The sequence below is a fragment of the Apium graveolens genome, chromosome 11 (assembly GCF_009905375.1).
Source record: "Apium graveolens cultivar Ventura chromosome 11, ASM990537v1, whole genome shotgun sequence".
NCBI lineage: Eukaryota > Viridiplantae > Streptophyta > Magnoliopsida > Apiales > Apiaceae > Apium > Apium graveolens.
In genome coordinates, this window is record NC_133657.1 from 123,274,072 (window position 1) to 123,293,247 (window position 19,176).

The 19,176-nt window shown below is 35.2% G+C and overlaps 1 non-coding gene across 1 annotated transcript; it reads left to right on the forward strand.

The window, feature by feature from the left end:
• Positions 1 to 4,941: 4,941 nt before the first annotated feature.
• On the forward strand, positions 4,942 to 5,048 carry LOC141699032 (small nucleolar RNA R71). Its single transcript, XR_012565523.1, has one exon. It is a non-coding gene; the product is annotated as a small nucleolar RNA R71 (small nucleolar RNA).
• The last annotated feature ends 14,128 nt before the right edge of the window (positions 5,049 to 19,176 follow it).

Below are 19,176 nucleotides of genomic sequence, written 5' to 3' on the forward strand. Positions count from 1 at the left end.
GTAGGATAATCGGGTATTAGATGGATAATATTTTTACAAGGTTTTTAGTACTTTGATATCATAAGGTATGGTTGAGTATAAAAGTTTCTGTATGTTTAAACAATTTTGTTCCAGTGTTTGGTATATGATGGTTATATATTTGTGGGGTAGTATCATATTTGTGTGGTTTATTATCTGGTAAATCAACAAGAAATGGTTCACAAGGAATAAGGCTTGCGGCTTAAAGATCAAATGATGTGGCTCGGGTTCAGGGCTGAAGGATTCAAAGTATTTACAATATAAACAAAGCTATTTTGAATACTTAACAATATGTTACAAGAAAATTTAGAAATATTTGCATTATATCTCGAAAAAGGTTTGGAAGTATTTACCTTATTACAATCGATTCCAATTTCACCTGTATTCATCAAATGACTCTCTTCAACAACCACTTGTCTACTTTTCCTATGCCTCGATTCTATTTTCTGATCACTTGCTGTATTTTCTACATGTCGATTCCATTTTCTGATCACCTGCTTCCCTTTACTACGCCTTGCTTACTCTGCTAGGCATCATAAGTATCTATCAATATTTATCTCATACGATTCTATTCGACATATAATTCTATCTACCCTTCGTTTCACCCAAATCCGATTAACGGGTTGAAAGTTACGCTATAAACGAGTAATCACCGAACATATAGACCGACGGTCAATCAACAAGTCACATATAATACATAACACGTCAAATAATCAATGACATATCATTTATAAAGAAGTCTCGGGTCATAAACAGGCTTTCGGGTATTTAAAATGATTTTTAAAACATTTTTCGGAATTAAAACGGGTCGTTAGATCAGTTTCGAAGTAATAAACAGGGTTCGGCTGGCCAATTCTGGCTTCAAAACAATGTTATAATAATTATTGAGTCTTGAAAACAATTTAAAATAATATTTTAAAGCTCGAAACTATTTTTCGGAATTTTTAAATCATTTTTAAATAATTAAATATAATTAAATAATTAATTAAAATTAATTAAAATTAATTAAATCAATTAATCAATTAATTTTTGAATTAATTGACCAATTAATCAATTAAAAATTAACTGGAATTAAAATAATAATTTTTGGAATTTTCAGAAATTAAAAACGAATTTTTATAATAAAGATAAATAGGAAATATGATTTTTGCTTATTTTTAAAACAGGAATCCAAAATTTGCAAATTCTGGAAACCTGGGGGACTAAACTTCATCATTTTTAAAACTACAGGTACTAAACTGCAATTTTTCCAGCCCTCGCCGGAAAACAATCGGGGTTCGCCGGAGAACTCTCCTCTGGCATCCTCCCACCACCATCACCTCCAGATCACCTCTACACTTCACAAGGAACACAATCATGCAATCAAATCATTCCAATAACCCCAGACTTGGCCGGAAATTGGCCAAGAACATCGCCGGTTTCCGGCGAAACATCGAAAATTTAAAAACACAACTCCCTTCGATTCACTAATCCTTTGTTAACGAGCTATATACCAATCGATTGCAAAGTTCATAAGGAACACAACCCACTATAAATCAACAGCTAATAACCCCTAAATCAAAAGCCCTAAATTTCAATTAAGAACATTCATACGGGTTATAAACCCTAATTTTAAAATTCGAAAATCAAACTCAATTTTGAACATGTTATTGAACTCCGAATCAGTCATATAATATATCAAAATATCAGGAGAACAAGCTCTACAACATGCAAGCATCAAATCATTCAAACAATCATCCGAACAAAAATTCATATTTTTAATCAAAATAATTCGAAAATAAATAAAAATATATAAAATCAACCTTTGATTCTGCAGTAAAACGAGTCCTGGAATCTGAAAGTACTCCTTGAGACCTTCGATTTGGTTACTCCAACTTTCCAAACGGATTTCACTAACACCTTGAAATTGTGGTTTGATTTTTAGAAAGGTTAATGAATATATGAATTTCCTCTGGAAATTTATATAATTACTGACTACAAATGATTTTTGATACGAAATAAAATATGATAAAGGCTATTTATAATTATGGAAAATTAGTATCCCGTTGGATCATTCCGGATATGAAATGGTACGTTTATTTATAAAAACTAATCCAAACGGTACCGGTTTTCGGGATAATTATCCAAATCAGTACAATTTGTACTGCGGTCTTGGTCTCAGCGCCTAGTTACACGTATTACGAGGTGATAATTGTGATAGTTTAATAAAAAGATCTTGTTTATCGAAAATACGAGTTTTATTGATTTACTGAAATGAATAATGTATCAAAAATGTTGCGCTGGGACCCGCGCAGGACAAACCGTATGCCGGATCGAAAAAGTCAAAACATGGAAAATGCTCGGAATATTGCAATTAGGTTAGGAAGGAGTTTTCGGAAGAGTTTCGGGTTATAAAAATGTAAAAACGGATGACGTCGGTTGGTTCCCGATTTCATAAAATCATTTTTAAATACTCGGAAAAAGATTTTATAAAATCCATATATTTCCTATAAAATCATAAATCATCATAAAAGTAAATAGGAAGATATGACAATTATCTATATTTTATTTTGGACATATAAAAATTAAAATACTCAATTAATGTTATTTTTAAACATCCAAACACATTTAACACTTAACAAATAATTCACAGAATAGTTACTGAACACATATAATAATTATTTATTAGCAAAAATAATTACACGATATATTCCGGATACTACAATCACCCTTCTCGGGTGGAGGATCAGGTGGCCAATCAACCTCGACACTAGTGGATCGGAAAATAGTGCCCAAAGCCTGTGTCAAATATGTAGCAAAACCACGGTGAATGTCGTGCATGGCCTCCATACGCCTAGTCAATCGCCTATACTGCACATCACCAACACCAGTCCTATCAACTGCCTGCTGCGCATGAGAAGAACCCTCTGTAGGCACTGGAGGATCCGTTTATCTACCCTCTACATCATCAAAAATATATCCCAAGCCCTTATCATGGGGTGCACCTAAGAATGAATAACTCAAGTGATCTGGCAGTCGGTTGAGCTCAAGTGTGGGAGCTTCTTCAATAGATGGTTCAAAACGCTTCTGAGAAATTTTTAGCTCTACTAACCCAAGAGAATCGAATGGCATATCCAACTTCCTCTTCCACGGAGGTGCATTCAAAACCTGCATTTGCTCTGCTACTTCTTCATCTTTAATAACTGATTCCCCTATTAAGGATCTCTCTAAGGTATCTGACTTTGGCAATTGCTCAAGTTCCGAATTCATTATAGAGTCGACCCACTCTTCTTTAAAGCACTCCTTTTTAGCTGTAGGTAACTTTATTGCCTTGAACATATTAAAAGTGACTTCTGATCTTGAACCTTCATCGTAAGCTCTCATATTTGCACATCGATCATAGTTCGGCCAGTAGCTAAGAATGGTCTTCCCAAGATTATTGGAATATTCTTATCTTCCTCAAAGTCCAGAATTACAAAATCAGCAGGAAAGATAAGTTTGTCCACCTTGACCAAGACATCCTCCACAATGCCTCGTGGATATGTAATAGAACGATCGGCCAATTGCAAGGACATATATGTCAGCTTCGGATTAGGTAGACCAAGCTTCTTGAAGATAAATAAGGGCATCAGATTGATGCTAGCTCCCAAATCACATAAACACTTGTCTAATGACAAGTTTCTGATGGTGCAAGGAATAGTGAAGCTTCCAGGATCTTTAAGTTTCGGAGGCAACTTCTGTTGCAGCACAACACTGCATTCCTCCGTTAGAGCAAAGGTCTCTAAGTCATTGAGCTTCACTTTCCGAGATAGAATACCCTTCATAAACTTTGCATATCTAGGAATCTGTTCAAGAGTTTCAGCGAAGGATATGTTGATGTGAAGTTTCTTGAACACCTCCAGAAACTTAGCAAATTGCTTATCCAACTTTTACTTCTGCAGCCGCTTAGGAAAAGGAAGTGGAGGATAGACCTGTTTCTCCCCTATATTACCCTCAGGAGGAGTATGTTCCACAGTTTTCTTCCTTGGTTCCACCTCGGCATCCTTCAGCACTTCTTCTTCAGCCACAACTTCATTTTCTGAAACTTGAGATTTTTTAGGCTCTTCATCTTGTTGAAAATTGGGGCTTGCGACCTTTCTAGACCTCAAGGTGATGGCGTTCACCTGTTCTTCAACTCCCCTCTTGCCTGGATTGGCTTCTGTATCACTAGGAAGCGTTCATGGTGGTCGATTCAATAAGGTGTTAGCAATTTGCCCTATTTGGTCCTCTAGAGTCTTGATAGAAATAGCCTGGCTTTTGCATATAAGAGCCTGGTTTTTGCATATAATCCTCAACTCCTCCAATTCAATTTTTTCATTCGAATATTGACTTGCACCTCCATGAGTTTGTTGTTGAAGTTGGAGTTGTTGTCTTGGTGAAAATTGTTGCTAAAAACCAGGAGGATTGAATTGCTTGTTTCCAAACTGCTAGAACGGCTGTTGCATTGCATTCTGATTGTTGCTCCAGCTGAAGTTAGGATAATTCCAGTTGTCAGGATGATAAGTGTCTGGAATTGGCTGCTGCGATCTCTGAAAGTTGCTCACAAACTGAGCTGAGTCACTAGATATAGCGCATTGCTCCATCACATGCGAACCTGCACATAGCTCACAAACACTGGTTATCTGATTAACACCATAGTTAGCCAGTGAATCGATCTTCATAGACAACTCCTTTAGTTGAGCAGTGATAGCCGTAGCTGTATCCACTTGAAGAACTCCTGCTACCTTAACCTGTGGCAATCTCTGAGTTGGATACTGATATTCATTAGCAGCTATCAGTTCAATTAGATCATAAGCTTCCTCATAGCTCTTTGCCCATAATGCTCCACCTGATGCTGCATCGAGCATGGGTCTTGACTGTGCTCCCAAACCATTATTGAAGCAATTGATGATCATCCAATTAGGCATTCCATGATGAGGACACTTCCTAAGCATCTCCTTGTAACGCTCCCAAGCTTCACATAAAGATTCTCCCATCTGTTGTGCAAATTGAGTAATAGCGTTTCTGATTGCAGTTGTCTTCGCCATTGGGAAGAATTTAGTGAGAAACTTTTGAGCAAGATCTTCCCAAGTAGCAATCGAACCAGCTGGTAGAGAGTATAACCAGCTCTTAGCCTTGTCCCTTAGAGAGAATGGGAAAAGCCTCAGCTTTATAGCATCTTTAGAAACATTGTTGGATTTGAAATTGTCGCAGATCTCGATAAAATCCCTAATGTGCATATTGGGATATTCCGTTGGAGCACCCCCCAAATTGAATTAAATTATGTACCATCAGAATTATGCTAGGCTTGATCTCAAAGGTATTAGCTGTGATAGTTGGCCTGACAATGCTAGATTAAATGTCATTGATATTGGGTTGAGAAAAATCCATCAAGGCTTTCGTTCGTGTTGCTGGATCTCCCATTATAATGAGTACCTGAAACACAAAAAGTAAACCTTGAAAGTAAAAGAGTCTGAGTCAGTGAACTTTAACGACCACTTATTGCAAGCACATAAACTAAAATTTTAACACCGAGTCCCTGGCAGCGGCGCCAAAAACTTGTTAAGGCGAAAACACGCGCTAAATTACACGTAAGTATACGCATTCGCAAGTAGTATAAGATATAAATCAGATTCGTTCTCACAGAGACTGGTTTAGGTTAAGTTCAATTTATGCACCTATGCAACAATGTATGGTTATCGCTCAATGCTAAGACAAATAACAAATTGGGTTTTGATTAAACTAAGAGATTATACTAAATAGCATTAACTAAGAGAATTAATATTGAATTACTTATATGAGACAAACATGGGATTCTAACTTCATTACCACTTCATTCAAAGTCATTGTTCTTAACATTAACATGTGATGGTGATGACACTAATCAGATAACACGAAACTAGTAAATGCCAACTTTCGTTGTACGAATACCCTATTACCAAGCATCCTCAAAAGAGATAAAAGTTGAATATACACCAATTATGCTTAGTCCTTATATGTCTATAAGAATTGAAAACATAATGGTTTAATGTGCAAGTTATCTATCGTGATTACATAGGGCAAGTAAGATGGTTAAAATTACCTACGAATCATGCATAACAATAACACATGAACCTATGCTAGCATAGCAACTTCTAAACCTCTATATTCACTTTCGCTTCAATAGAGATTAACACACTATCTTATATGTTAGCTACGCACATAAGACGAATAAGTTCAACCAATACTAGGATATCAATCAATCACCACACACTAAGGCATCGAAATAAATTAACTATAGAAATCCATAAGTAAATTCGTTAGAACCCCACGATAACGATTAGTTCATAATCGAACTCATCGTCACCACGGGTACAAATGAAAACATGATAATAAATAATATAAGAGTATTAGGGTTCAAAGACAAATCAAAAACAAGCATCCAAGTATCGCCTAAATCAAAGAAAACAAAAGTCTTCTTCTCCGTAGTCATCTCGTGCGCTCTAGGTCTTCTTATTGCTCTCCCAGGTCTCCTTGTTGTTAAAAATGTCTTTTTATTGGTATATATAGGCTCCACGATGACCAGGACTCTCAAAATCTTCAATTTCGACTAAAATCAGGATTCTGGGGCAGAAACAGGGCACAGATGCGCTGTTTTCGGCCGCGGCCGTGCTGCCACGCCGATATTCTGGAAAAATTATGCAATTCTTCTTTTGGCCGTATCATGAGTTCTGCTCGTCAGAATAAGGCGATTCAACTGCCCGCGCGAAGCTAAAGAGATTCTCTACAACTTGAGAATGGCCTAGAATTCCAATTCTGATCTCTTTTCAGCATAATTCTTTGAAAAGCTTCTTTCTTCCTTTAACTGATACCTGAAATGCAATAACACAAAAACACATAAAAAATACCAACAACTTGTGTCCAAAATACCAACTTAAGCTTGTAATGAAGCGTTCCAAGTAGATATAAAATCCACTTATCAAGAGGTGGTAAACACGAAGGTGATTTCTTAGTAATCAGAAGAAGTGGATTGGTTCATTACTATTTTTTGTAAGGGGAGAAGTTGTTTTCCTAAAGACGAGTACCATTGGTTTTTATTTGCGGATCCTTTTGTACGGAAGATGTGGTAAACGAAGGTGATCTCCTTTAAGCAGTTGACTTTCATAGAGCATGAGAGATATGTACTTCTCAATAGGAAATTTGGTTGTATAAAAGAAGCTGTTGATGATTACTTCAAGACTGAGAAGAGTTATTTGGCAGAGATTTGAAGAACCAATAAAATGAAGATGAGACTACTTGAAGATTAGTTCAGTGCTAGAGGAACAAGCATATTTCATTTCAATTACTCAAGAAATCTGGAAATGCAGAATTTGATATAGAAAATCAATAACATCGACAAGTCCTGGTACTTTACTTTTTCTAGTTGTTAGTTGAGTTATTCTCTCTATTAATTTGTTTGTTAGGTTTAATAATCAAATAGAGGGAGATTGTTAGTGAGATTTCGTAGCTGTATGAATAGTATACATGATAACTCAACACTAGAACAGGACATGTAAATAATACTACGTCAATACAAAAAATCAAGAAGAAATGAAGACAAAGAAAATATAAAGAATCAAAAGATTAGAAGGCTTGAAGTCAGTTTACAGGTCACTGAAAGAAGTTCAATAATATGTTCATGCCTCCATAAAGAATAAAGGTTAAAGACTTTCAGGATTTCAGAAGTGTTAAAGATTCAGTGTAAAAGTGCCACCAGAATATTTCAATATATCAACATTGAGTGAAGATAGACAATGTACGAAGCATAGGAATCTGAAGAATTGAAGACATGGTAAAGACATAGGTTAAAGAAGACAGATGCAGACTTGAAGTTATACTAACTGAAATGAGTTCATTTATATGTTCAAGCGTTAGTGAAGAACAGTGAATAAAGTATTCAATATTGTAGTAACAATAAATACGTTATCTAAGTACCAAAAAAGATTTCAGTGAAAGTACAATTATTTATTGATAATTAGTGTTCGAAGTGATTAAATTGTTACAAGCTTAACAATGTAATCAAGAATATAATACGAAGACCTGAATCGAAGTTAGTCATATATGAACCATACCAGTTGTACTAGGCGTTGGCGTTTCGTTAAAATAAATATGAGTATTATCAATAGAAGAAATGTTTAGTGATGATTTATATCTGGATATGCAGGTTATATGGTTAGTACGAAGACTCAGAGAAAAGACTTGAAGATGGAACAACTTAAGGGTTAAAGCGTTCTACAGGAACTAAGTCACTGAGATAAATCTATTGCTTAGTAGGTACAAGAACATGGAAGTACAACTGGTAAAATAAATATCAGAATTGGTCTTGACCTAGTAGGAGAAAATAGGAAGAAATAAGAGAAGAAACTAAGTCAAAGGTGCATGCTACTACACCTTAGTCGCCAATAAGGATTCAAGGTCCCTGGGAGGCACAACTCATGGTTTCTTCTGAGGAAAAAATCACTTGTAGCCCCCTTGTGGTTTCCAGTAAGGTCCTAGTAGCCTTGTACTCACCACGTGGGAGTTAATAGGATTTTCTACTTGCAACTTAAAGCTACAAGGAAGAGCAAGTCACAACTTAGCCATTCTAGGATGCTAAGGTCGCAACTAACTCCTTCTCTAGCTTCTTGGAATCGCAAGTTACACTCCCTAGCTATCCTATAGTCGCCACTCACCTACCTAAAGAGGAATTCAAGCATAAAACTATTCTAGGAGCTTGTATTCGCCACTTGCAAATGCTACTAAGGCAAATGCTTTGATTTTCTTCTATGCGCAAGTAAATGAAGAAAAGTCCCAGGGAAGCAAGCAACTCTTAGCCCCAAATTTGTTGAATGTATCACTTGACATATGTGGTTATTATTGGTCCATTTAATTAAACATGGTATAAAGACTACACTTGAAGCAGAATAATAAAGTACTTGTAATTGTTCTGTTTATCTTCTTCTCAGACGAGAGCTGATAAAACAAGAAACAAAGAAATACAGAGAAGCTCAGGCACATTGAATATCAGTTAAACTTCTCACCGGAGAAACGTTATAATGCCCAATTTAACTCTTGTATATTTATAGGGGCATTATAATCGTTATCTAGTAATTAGATCCCTTGACAATCAAAAAGCTAGATCATTGTTTAGGATTTAATTTGTATATCTTTGTAGAAGCAAGAACATTGTTGTTCTTGGATTGTAGTCGGTTAATTTATTTGCAGGAGTTTATCAACACCTCCGAGGATTTATATATGAATATATACTTCCCCAAATATCTTGTGTTCGTTATTTTATTGTCCTAAACACTATTCACCTCAAGAACATGGAACCACTAAACGAACACTAAATTAATTATGTGTAAAAGATTTGAAAGGATTTTTTATTTAGTGAGTATCGTATTCAACCCCCCCTTCTACGATACTTCGGGACCTAACACAAAAATATTAAGTATGAAATTAATAAATAACTAGGTTTCCCGGACTTTTAAAAGGGAATAATCACTAGATCATATTAGGTTTGTTAGAAATATGTTGTGGGCTTGATGATAACTTACCTAAATACTTTAAGTAGATAAGTTAAATGAGTTTGTAACCATCAATGGATAGCCATAGTTATCTATCCGTTGATGGAGTAGCTTATAGTTAAATAAGTTTGTAGAACATTTCTGTATATCATAAATAGCTCAGGGGTTTGGAAGTTGTAGTAAATTTTAAGTCATGTTGACTACTAGCAAGATATACAAAATAGGTTGGCGAATTATAAATAGAAGATGCCTTGTAATTTTGTATAAGTGAAAGAGTATCAACTGCTAAGGAATTCATTATCAGCGGATAAACTTAAAGCTTCAACGGATGACTCAAGACACCTTCAACGGATAAGCCGATCAACTGATATTTGCTAAAGCTTCAACGGATGCCCGTATGCAAGCTTCAACGGATGACACTATTACAACATTAAAGGATAACCAAATTGTTGTGTTAACAGATGATGGTGAAGCTTCAACGAATAATCCATTCAAATAGCAGTTGACAATGACTTGACAGTCACATAGGTTATATGTATATAGAAGGAATGTGGCATCTTGGATTCAGGTTTTAGAAGAAAATGAAGCGTTTTTATTTCCATGAAAAATAAGGACGTTCAAAGATGTAGTGTCTAACTAGATTGCATTGGATAGAGAAATGAAGAAACATGTGATTGGACCTAGCTATTAGGTTTTATGTTTTGTCTTATTTCACATGTAACTTGGTAATATATAAACAAGTAAGAATAAAAGAGCATAGTAAGTTGTATCCTCTGTAGAATACTCTCAAGTTCAAGTTTGTAAACACTTGTAAGCAACTATGTGCTATTAGCAACACATAGTTATCTTTTAAATATATAAATCTCTGGTGGAAATATCAATCTACCAGAAAGTTTTTAAACAGCAGTTTCTTTACTTTATGTGCCTAAATACTATTATTATTTATCCGCACTCAAGCATATTCAAACATAGTTATATATTTTTGTAAGAAGTTTCTAAAGTTTCAGAAAAGATACCAGAATTCCATTCAACCCCTCCTTCTGTAATTTTGTTGTTATATTGTTAAGGAATAACAATTGATATTAGATCAAGTTCTTGACACACAAAGAGTTTAAAGATCAATCAATCTAACTACATGAGCAAAAAGGATGTTGGAGTAAAGATTCCTTTTCTAGACAAAAAAAATATCATAAATGGAAAGTGAAGATGCACGTTCATCTTCTCTCTCAAGATGAAATCTATATTAACTGCATAGAGAAATGTCCTCATGTTCCTCGCTGGGCTGCAACTGATTCTGTAAATGCAACCGGAACTGAGCAAACTCTTGCAAAGCCTAAGTCAGAATGGATATATGAAGACATTGAGTAAGTTCATAAAGATAAAAAGGCCATGAATATTCTGTTCAATGGTCTTGATGGAGATTTATTTAACAATGTCATTAACTGCAAGTCTGCTAAGGATATTGGGGATACAGTTCAAGTTATATGTGATGGAACTGAGCAAATTAGAGAAAACAAGATACAGCTTCTTATATAGCAGTATGAACACTTTCACTTTGAGGAAGGTGAGTCTTTGAATGATAATTTTAGTAGATTTCAAAAATTGTTAAATGGACTAAAGCTGTTAACTCCAAGTCCGCTAAGGATATTTGGGACACAGTTCAAGTTATATGTGATGGAACTGAGCAAGTTAGAGAAAACAAGATGCAGTTTCTCATACAACACTATGAACACTTTCACTTTGAGGAAGGTGAGTCTTTGAATGATAATTTTAGTAGATTTCAAAAATTGTTAAATGGACTAAAGCTGTATGGAAGGATCTACCAAACTAAAGATTAAAATCTGAAATTTCTGAGGTCTCTACCCAAAAAATGGAAGCAAATGACAGTCTCTTGAAAAAATTCTCAAGAGTATAAAGACTTTACTCTAGAGAATCTGTATGGTATCTTAAAAACCTATAAGCTCAAAATGGAGCAAGATGAGCAGTTATAGAAATGAAGAAAGAAGGGTAGATCTGTTGCATTGATAGCTGAAAAAGAGAGAGGAAAAGAGATGAAAGTTGAAGCTGTTAAATTTGCACCAAACAAAAGTGTTTGTGAAGACAAGGGAAAAGGGTTGATGGCTGAAGATGAAGACTGTACAAGCCAAGATGAAATGGATGAGGTCGATAAGCATCCAGCCTTTTTGTCAAGGAGATTTACAAAGCTCAAATTCAAGAAGAATTTTGGAGCTGCCAAGCCTAACAGAAGCATGGTTGATAAAACCAAATTCAACTGTTTCAAATATAGCTTGAGTGATCATTTTGCAAATGAGTGCAGAAAGCCAAATTCAGAGAAAAAGAGGTTTGAGCCTGTGGATTACAAAAAGAAATATTTTGAGTTGCTCAAACAAAAGGAAAAGGTCTTCTTGACTCAAGAAAATGACTGGGCAAATGATGGTGAGGATGCAGATAAAGACATGAACTATGTCAACCTAGCTCTAATGACCAAGTCAGATGAAGCAAAAGTTAGTTCATTAAACAATCAGGTAATCACTATAAACCTTGCACACCTTTCTAAAGATGAATGCAATGATACTATAAATGACATTTCTACTAAATTGTATCACTTGTGTGTCACACTTAAATCACTCATTAAAGAAAATAATAGAACCAAAGAGCATAATTTGTTTTTGAGTGATAGAAATGCTCTGTTAGAAACTCAATTTATTGAGTTTGAGAAATTGAGAATAGAGTCTAAGACTGCCAATGATGAATAAACTGAATCTTTGAAAAAAGAAAAGATTTTGAGAAAGTAGCCTGAATGTGAGAAAGAGGTGATCAAGGCCTGGAAATCATCAAGGGATGTAAGGGTCTAAATTGCCAAAGTTCAAGGAATTGAGTCTTTCTGTGAAGAAGCCTGGAAAAAGAACAAGAAGAAACTGGACCATATTCATGTTGAGGGTTTATCAACGGATGTGGAATCAATGGATGCTGAAGCTTATCCATTGAAAGCCGAAAATGCCTATCCGTTGAAAGCTAAAGAAGCCTACCCATTGATACAGAAAAAGTCCATTAGCAAGGCAAAGCTAACCAAGCTGAGTGAGAAGTATGGTTCAGTAACCAAGCACTTTGTTCAAGGGGAATCAAGCAAAACCAAAGATGCAAGCAGAATGAATGCAGGGCAAATGTCAATAAAGCAGTTGAGTGACAGATTGGAGAATATTGAGGTAAAAGCAGATTCAAAAAGGAAAAACAATAGGAATGGAAAAATTGGGATTAAAAAACACAATAACTACACACCTAATAAGTATGCACCTAGAAAGACATGTGTTAAGTATGGTAATGTTAATCATTTATCTACTAATTACAAGTCTATGATATATGCACCCATGTCTGTACCTCCATCTTTGCCTAACATACCCACATCACCCATGCATGATTTTCCTGTTATGCCTGCACAAAATCTATCTGCATATTATATTAATATGCCATTTTCACACAATCCTTATTATGCTGCATTTAATATCCCCCAAATGCCATTTAGCAGGCCTTACTGGAATAACATGTGTGCACAATATTTTCCATACCATGTTAATCCCAGTGTACCTGATTATTATAAAATTGATCAAGGCTTTCAAAGTCCTACACCCAAGATAAAGGTTGATTCACAATCACCTAAGTCTTATGATGGAAAGAATAAGAAACCTAAGAAAAAGGCTAACAAGGCCAGACCCAAGGAAACTTGGGTATCAAAATTAACTTGATTTGGTTTTGATGTGTGCAGGGAAACAGAAAGAATCTATGGTATCTAGACAGTGGTTGCTCAAGGCACATGACTAGAGATTTTACCCTGATCACTGAGTTCAAGGAAAGAGTTGGCCCAAACATTACCTTAAGAGATGACAACAAAGGTTATACTATGGGATATGGCTTGATTTCAAGAGAGAATGTCATCATTGAAGAAGTTGTTTTAGTTGATGGACTCAGACAAAATCTTTTGAGTGTCATTCAACTATGTGATAAAGGCAACTATGTTACTTTCACAACTGAAGCCTGTGTTGTTACCTACAAGAAAAACAACAAAGTGGTCCTTACTGGAGTGAGGAAAGGAAATATGTACCTAGCTGATTTCAACTCAACAAATGCAGATTCTATTACTTGTCTTTTCAGCAAAGCAAGTCAAGATAAAAGTTGGCTATGACACAAGAAGCAATCTCATTTGAACTGCAAGACTATGAATAAATTTGTCAGAAAGGACCCTGTTAGAGGCATTCCTCAAGTTGAGTTCTCAAAAGATGGATTGTGTGGTGCTTGTCAAAAAGAAAAATAAGTAAAAACATCATTCAAAAGGAAACATGAATCAACAATTGATGACCCTCTATCACTACTACACATGGATTTGTCTGGACCATTTAATGTATTGTCAATCTCAAAGAAGAAGTGTAATATCCGGGATATATCGTGTAATTATTTTTGCTAATAGATAATTATTATGTATGTTCAGTATCTATTCTGTGAATTATTTGTTAAGTGTTAAATGTGTTTGGATGTTTAAACATAATATTAATTGAGTATTTTAATTTTTATATGTCCAAAATAAAATATAGATAATTGTCATATCTTCCTAATTATTTTTATGCTGATTTATGATTTTATAGGAAATATATGGATTTTATAAAATCTTTTTCCGAGTATTTAAAAAGCTATTTTATACAATCGGGAACCAACCGACGTCATCCGTTATTACGTTTTTAAAACCCGAAACTCTTCCGAAAACTCCTTCCTAACCTAATTGCAATATTCCGAGCATTTTCCATGTTTCGACTTTTTCGATCCGGCGTACGGTTTGTCCTGCGCGGGTCCCGGCACAACATTTTCGATACATTATTCGTTTCGGTAAATCAATAAAACTCATATTTTTGATAAATAGGATCTTTTTATTAAACTATCACAATGATCACCTCGTAATACGTGTAACCAGGCGCTGAGACCAAGACCACATTACAAATTGTACTGATTTGGATAATTATCCCGAAAACCGATACCGTTTGGATCAATTTTTATAAATAAACGTACCATTTTGTATCTGGAATGATCCAACGGGATAATAATTTTCCGTAATTATAAATAGCCTTTACCGTATTTTATTCCGTATCAAAAATCATTTGCAGACATTAATTATAAAATTTTCCAGAGAAAAACCTATATTCATAAACCTTTCTGAGAATCAAACTACTATTTGGAGGTGTTATTGAAATCTGCTCGGGAAGCTCTAGTAACCAAAACGGAGGTTTTGAAGAGTACTATCAGATTATACAAGTTCTAGAACTGCAGAATCAAAGGCTTATTTTCTGGAAATTTATTTATTTTCGAATTATTTTTATTAAAAATATGAATTTATGTTCGGATGATTGTTTGAATGATTTGATGATTGCATGTTGTAGAGCTTGTTTTCCTGATGATTTTTATATGTCATATGACTGATTTTGAGTTCAATAACATGTTCAAAATTGAGTTTAATCTTCGAATTTTAAAATTTGGGTTTATAACCCGTATGAATGTTTTCAATTGAATTTGGGGCTTTTTGATTTAGGGGTTATTAGCTGTTGTATTATAATGGGTTGTGTTCCTTATGAAATTTGCAATCGATTGGTATATAGCTCGTTAATAGAGGATTTGTGAATCGAAGGGAATTGTGTTTTGAAGTTTTCGTCTGTTCACCATAAACCAGTGATGTTCTTGGCCATTTTCCGGCCAGGTCAGGGGTTATTGATGTGATTTGATTGCATGGTTGTGTTCCTGGTGTTGTATAGATCATATCTGGAGTAGATGGTGGGGTGAGGATGCCGGAATCGTGTTCTCCGGCCATCCCCGAAATTTTCCGGCGGCTAAACTGCAAAATTGCAGTTTAGTCCCAGTACTTTTAAAGATGGTGAAGTTCAGTCCCTGAACTTTCCAGAATTTGCATATTTTGGATTCCTGTTTTAAAATTATTTAAAAATCATATTTTCTATTTATTTTAATTATAAAAATCCGTTTTTAGTTTCTGAAAATTCTAAAAATTATTATTTTAATTCCAAAAATTATTTTTAATTCAAAAATAAATTAGAATTAATTAGTTAATTAATTTTAGTTGATATTTAATTGATTAATTGGTCAATTAATTCAAAAATTAATTAATTAAATGATTTAATTAATTATTAATTGATTTTAATTAATTATTTAATTAGATTTAATTATTTAAAAATGATTTGAAAATTCCGAAAAATAGTTTCGGGCTTTAAAATATTATTTTAAATTGTTTTCAAGGCTCGATAATTATTATAAAATTGTTTTGAAGCCAGAATTGGCCAGCCGAACCCTGTTTATTACTTCAAAACTGATCTAACGACCCGTTTTAATTCCGAAAAATGTTTTAAAAATCATTTTAAATACCCGAAAGCCTGTTTATGACCCGAGACTTCTTTATGAATGATATATCATTGATTGTTTAACATGTTATGTGCTATATGTGACTTGTTGGTTAACTGTCGGTCTATATGTTCGGTGTTTACTTGGTTATAGCGTAACTTTCAATCCGTTAATCGAATTTGGGTGAAACGAAGGGTAGATAGAAGTGTGTTTCGAATAAAATCGTATGAGTTAAATATTGATATATGCTTATAATATATGAGCAGAAGAGGCAAGGCGTAGGAAAGGGAAACACATAGTCGAGGGGTAAGACGGTTGTGATTGGAAGAGAGTACAGTATAGCAAGCTAGTACCAGGCAAGTGTTCTAAACTTTCTCGAGATATATTGTAGATTAATCCTGTTTTATATTGCAAGTGCTTTGAAGCACTGAACCCTAAACCCTGATTCCATTTATTGATCTTGAGCCGTAAACCTTATTCTTTCTAAACCCTTGATTGTTGTACACCCGGATACGAACCACAAATATACGATACTACTCCACAAATACATACAATCTGAATACCAAGCACTGAACCGGATTACTTACATATTCAACCTATTGTACCTTATGCTTTGAAATACCAAATCCTTGTAACCCTGAAACATTGATTCCTTTGTTATCCAATTCTTTCATCACTTAACAGTCAAGCTTTGAAATTGCCATATTGATCCCTTGTAAAGATTGAAACCATTCCCTTATTAAATATCCAATGTTGCTTATGATTCCGTTTATTGTTTTAAATTGTTTATTCTGTTGTTATGTTAGAATTGGATTGTTTTATAAAATTGTGGACCAGATTCGTGATCAGACCATATAAATGGTCAAGTTAGGCCAATGTATGCCTTGGATCCAGTAATTAGAGCAGTTTTGTGTGCTTTGCTTGGGGTTAGTGCGTGACTGATCAGCAGCCTAACCTTGGTTTTTAAAAATGAAAATGTAATATCCAATTCTAAATCATTATTCATTGTTCACTTGATATCATAACCCTTTTCATTTGATAATCATTATTCTCAGTTTTCTCATTGTGACTTGCTGAGCTAGTTAGATCATTTGTGCGATATTGTTTATGTCCTTTTCCAGTTAAGAAGGAACCAGTTGGTAACGAGGATCCCCAGTCCAGCATGAGAGCTAGGGGTTCAGGTTGATCGAGTTAAGCTAGTAGACATCTTTTGAGATAATTTGAGTTTGTAAAAGTTTGTAATAATGTTTAATACTCAGTTTTGAGTTTGAATAGTTGGGATTTGGACGGTTTGTAATATAAGTGTGTGTTTGGCTTGTGTGCATACTTTAACCTGTTGCGGTCCGTGGTAGTTGGTAAATAGGGTCACCGCATATTATTGTTATTATCTTTATTATTGTTATAAGCAGGTTATAAATAAGGTGTGTGTGTGGACCCTAAACTTCTGACCCGGGTTTGGTAGGCGCCACAGGTTTGGTATCAGAGCTACAGGTTATAAGTCACTGACACAAGCCTAGGTTGACGGGAATGGGTATAGGGATTAGGATTAGAAGTAAGAAATAGAAAAATAGAACGTCGAGAGGTTGAGTGCTTCGGTATAATAGGTATTAGTATGATTTGCGTCGTGGTTCGAGATTCTTATATTGCGATATGATTTCAGACAGCAGGGATGACCTACTCTTGCATCCCCGTACCAGCTGATCACTTAGAGCCCTCAGTTGGAGTACCATCTTCAGATCCACATCCTGTTGTTCCATCAGTGTTGGCCATTCTACCTGTTATTCCCAGTGAACTAACAATGAGATTTACAGAAGGGGGTTGAATGTAAATCTCAAAACTTTTTCAAGTTTTGAGCAGTTTCTAGGCTATGTGTTTTGATGAACAAGTGTGTGTGAATTGCTTTGAGCTAATGCAGACATATATATATTCAAACACAAATGTAAAGAACACAAAGAACTTAAAAACTTTTATGGTGGATTTGTTGTTCCACCAGAGATGTGTTATTTCAGAAAATCTGTAATTCAAAGAATTAAATCACAGCTGCGTCCTAGTACAAACTAGATGATTTTCTCTCTGGATTTTTTTAAACAGATCTGGAAAATTCACCATCTAATTATGAGCTGCTACTTGGTTTATTTATCACCAAGTTTACAAGTGAAGACAAAACTGTAAAATACAATTAAAAGATTCTTCACATGTTTCTTCTTCATTTCTCTATCCAATGCAATTTAGGTTTAGCTGTGAATCTTTGAATACTTCCTTGTTTGCACCTGAATGGAAATGCTGCATTTCTTGATTCCTCCTAGAGCCTGCCACATTTCAGTTTGTCTCTGCCAACCCATGTGCCTCTGTCAGCTTATGAATTGTCACTATCAACTGCTATTGAACTAAGCATCCGTTGAAGCTTTCATCCGTTGATGACTTTATCCGTTGAAGCTTTATCCGTTGATGCATTAGCAGTTGAAGCTTTATCCATTGAAGCACTCATCCGTTGATGGATGCTATCCGTTGAAGCTTTAGAGACATCCGTTGAAGCTTTGTTTCTCATCCGTTGAAGGCCTTTAATATCAGTTGATACTACTTCACTTATACAAAATTACAAGGCATGAAATATTTATAATTAGCCCTCCTATTTGTATATCCACTAGTAGTCAACATGACTGATAATTTCCCACAACATCTAAGAATTACAACTTAAATACAGAGAATGAAATGTGCTACAATACTAAACTTATTTCTAAGTAAAGCTACTCCTTCAACAGATAGCCAAAATGGTCTTATCCGTTGAGGCTACAAACACTAGATTTCTACTTAAGTGTTTTGTTTAACTTATCATCAAACTAATACACATATTCCTAACACTACCCCCACCTGTGTTGCAACCCGTACCACTGCAGGCTATTCCACCCCCAGGCATGAGCCCACCTATCAGAGGACCCCCACCAGTTGATTCAGATTCCATGGGTCAATCAGTTGCAAGTGCCCCATTCCAGTCTACATTGCACCCAGTTCCTTATTACCGGTATGAGGCTCTTCTATTGGAGCGTGATTCCTTGTTGGCCCAGATCCGAGAGCTACATCATATCATCAGGACTACAAATGTTGACCGTGGTGTGAGGAAGCTTCGAGAGGAGATCCATGTGACATGCAGGATTCTTGAGGATAGGCTACATGGAGCTACACTACCTGGCCGAGGCCCTGATGCACTTATGGGATGGGCTACTGAGGTGATGGAAGATTTTGAGAG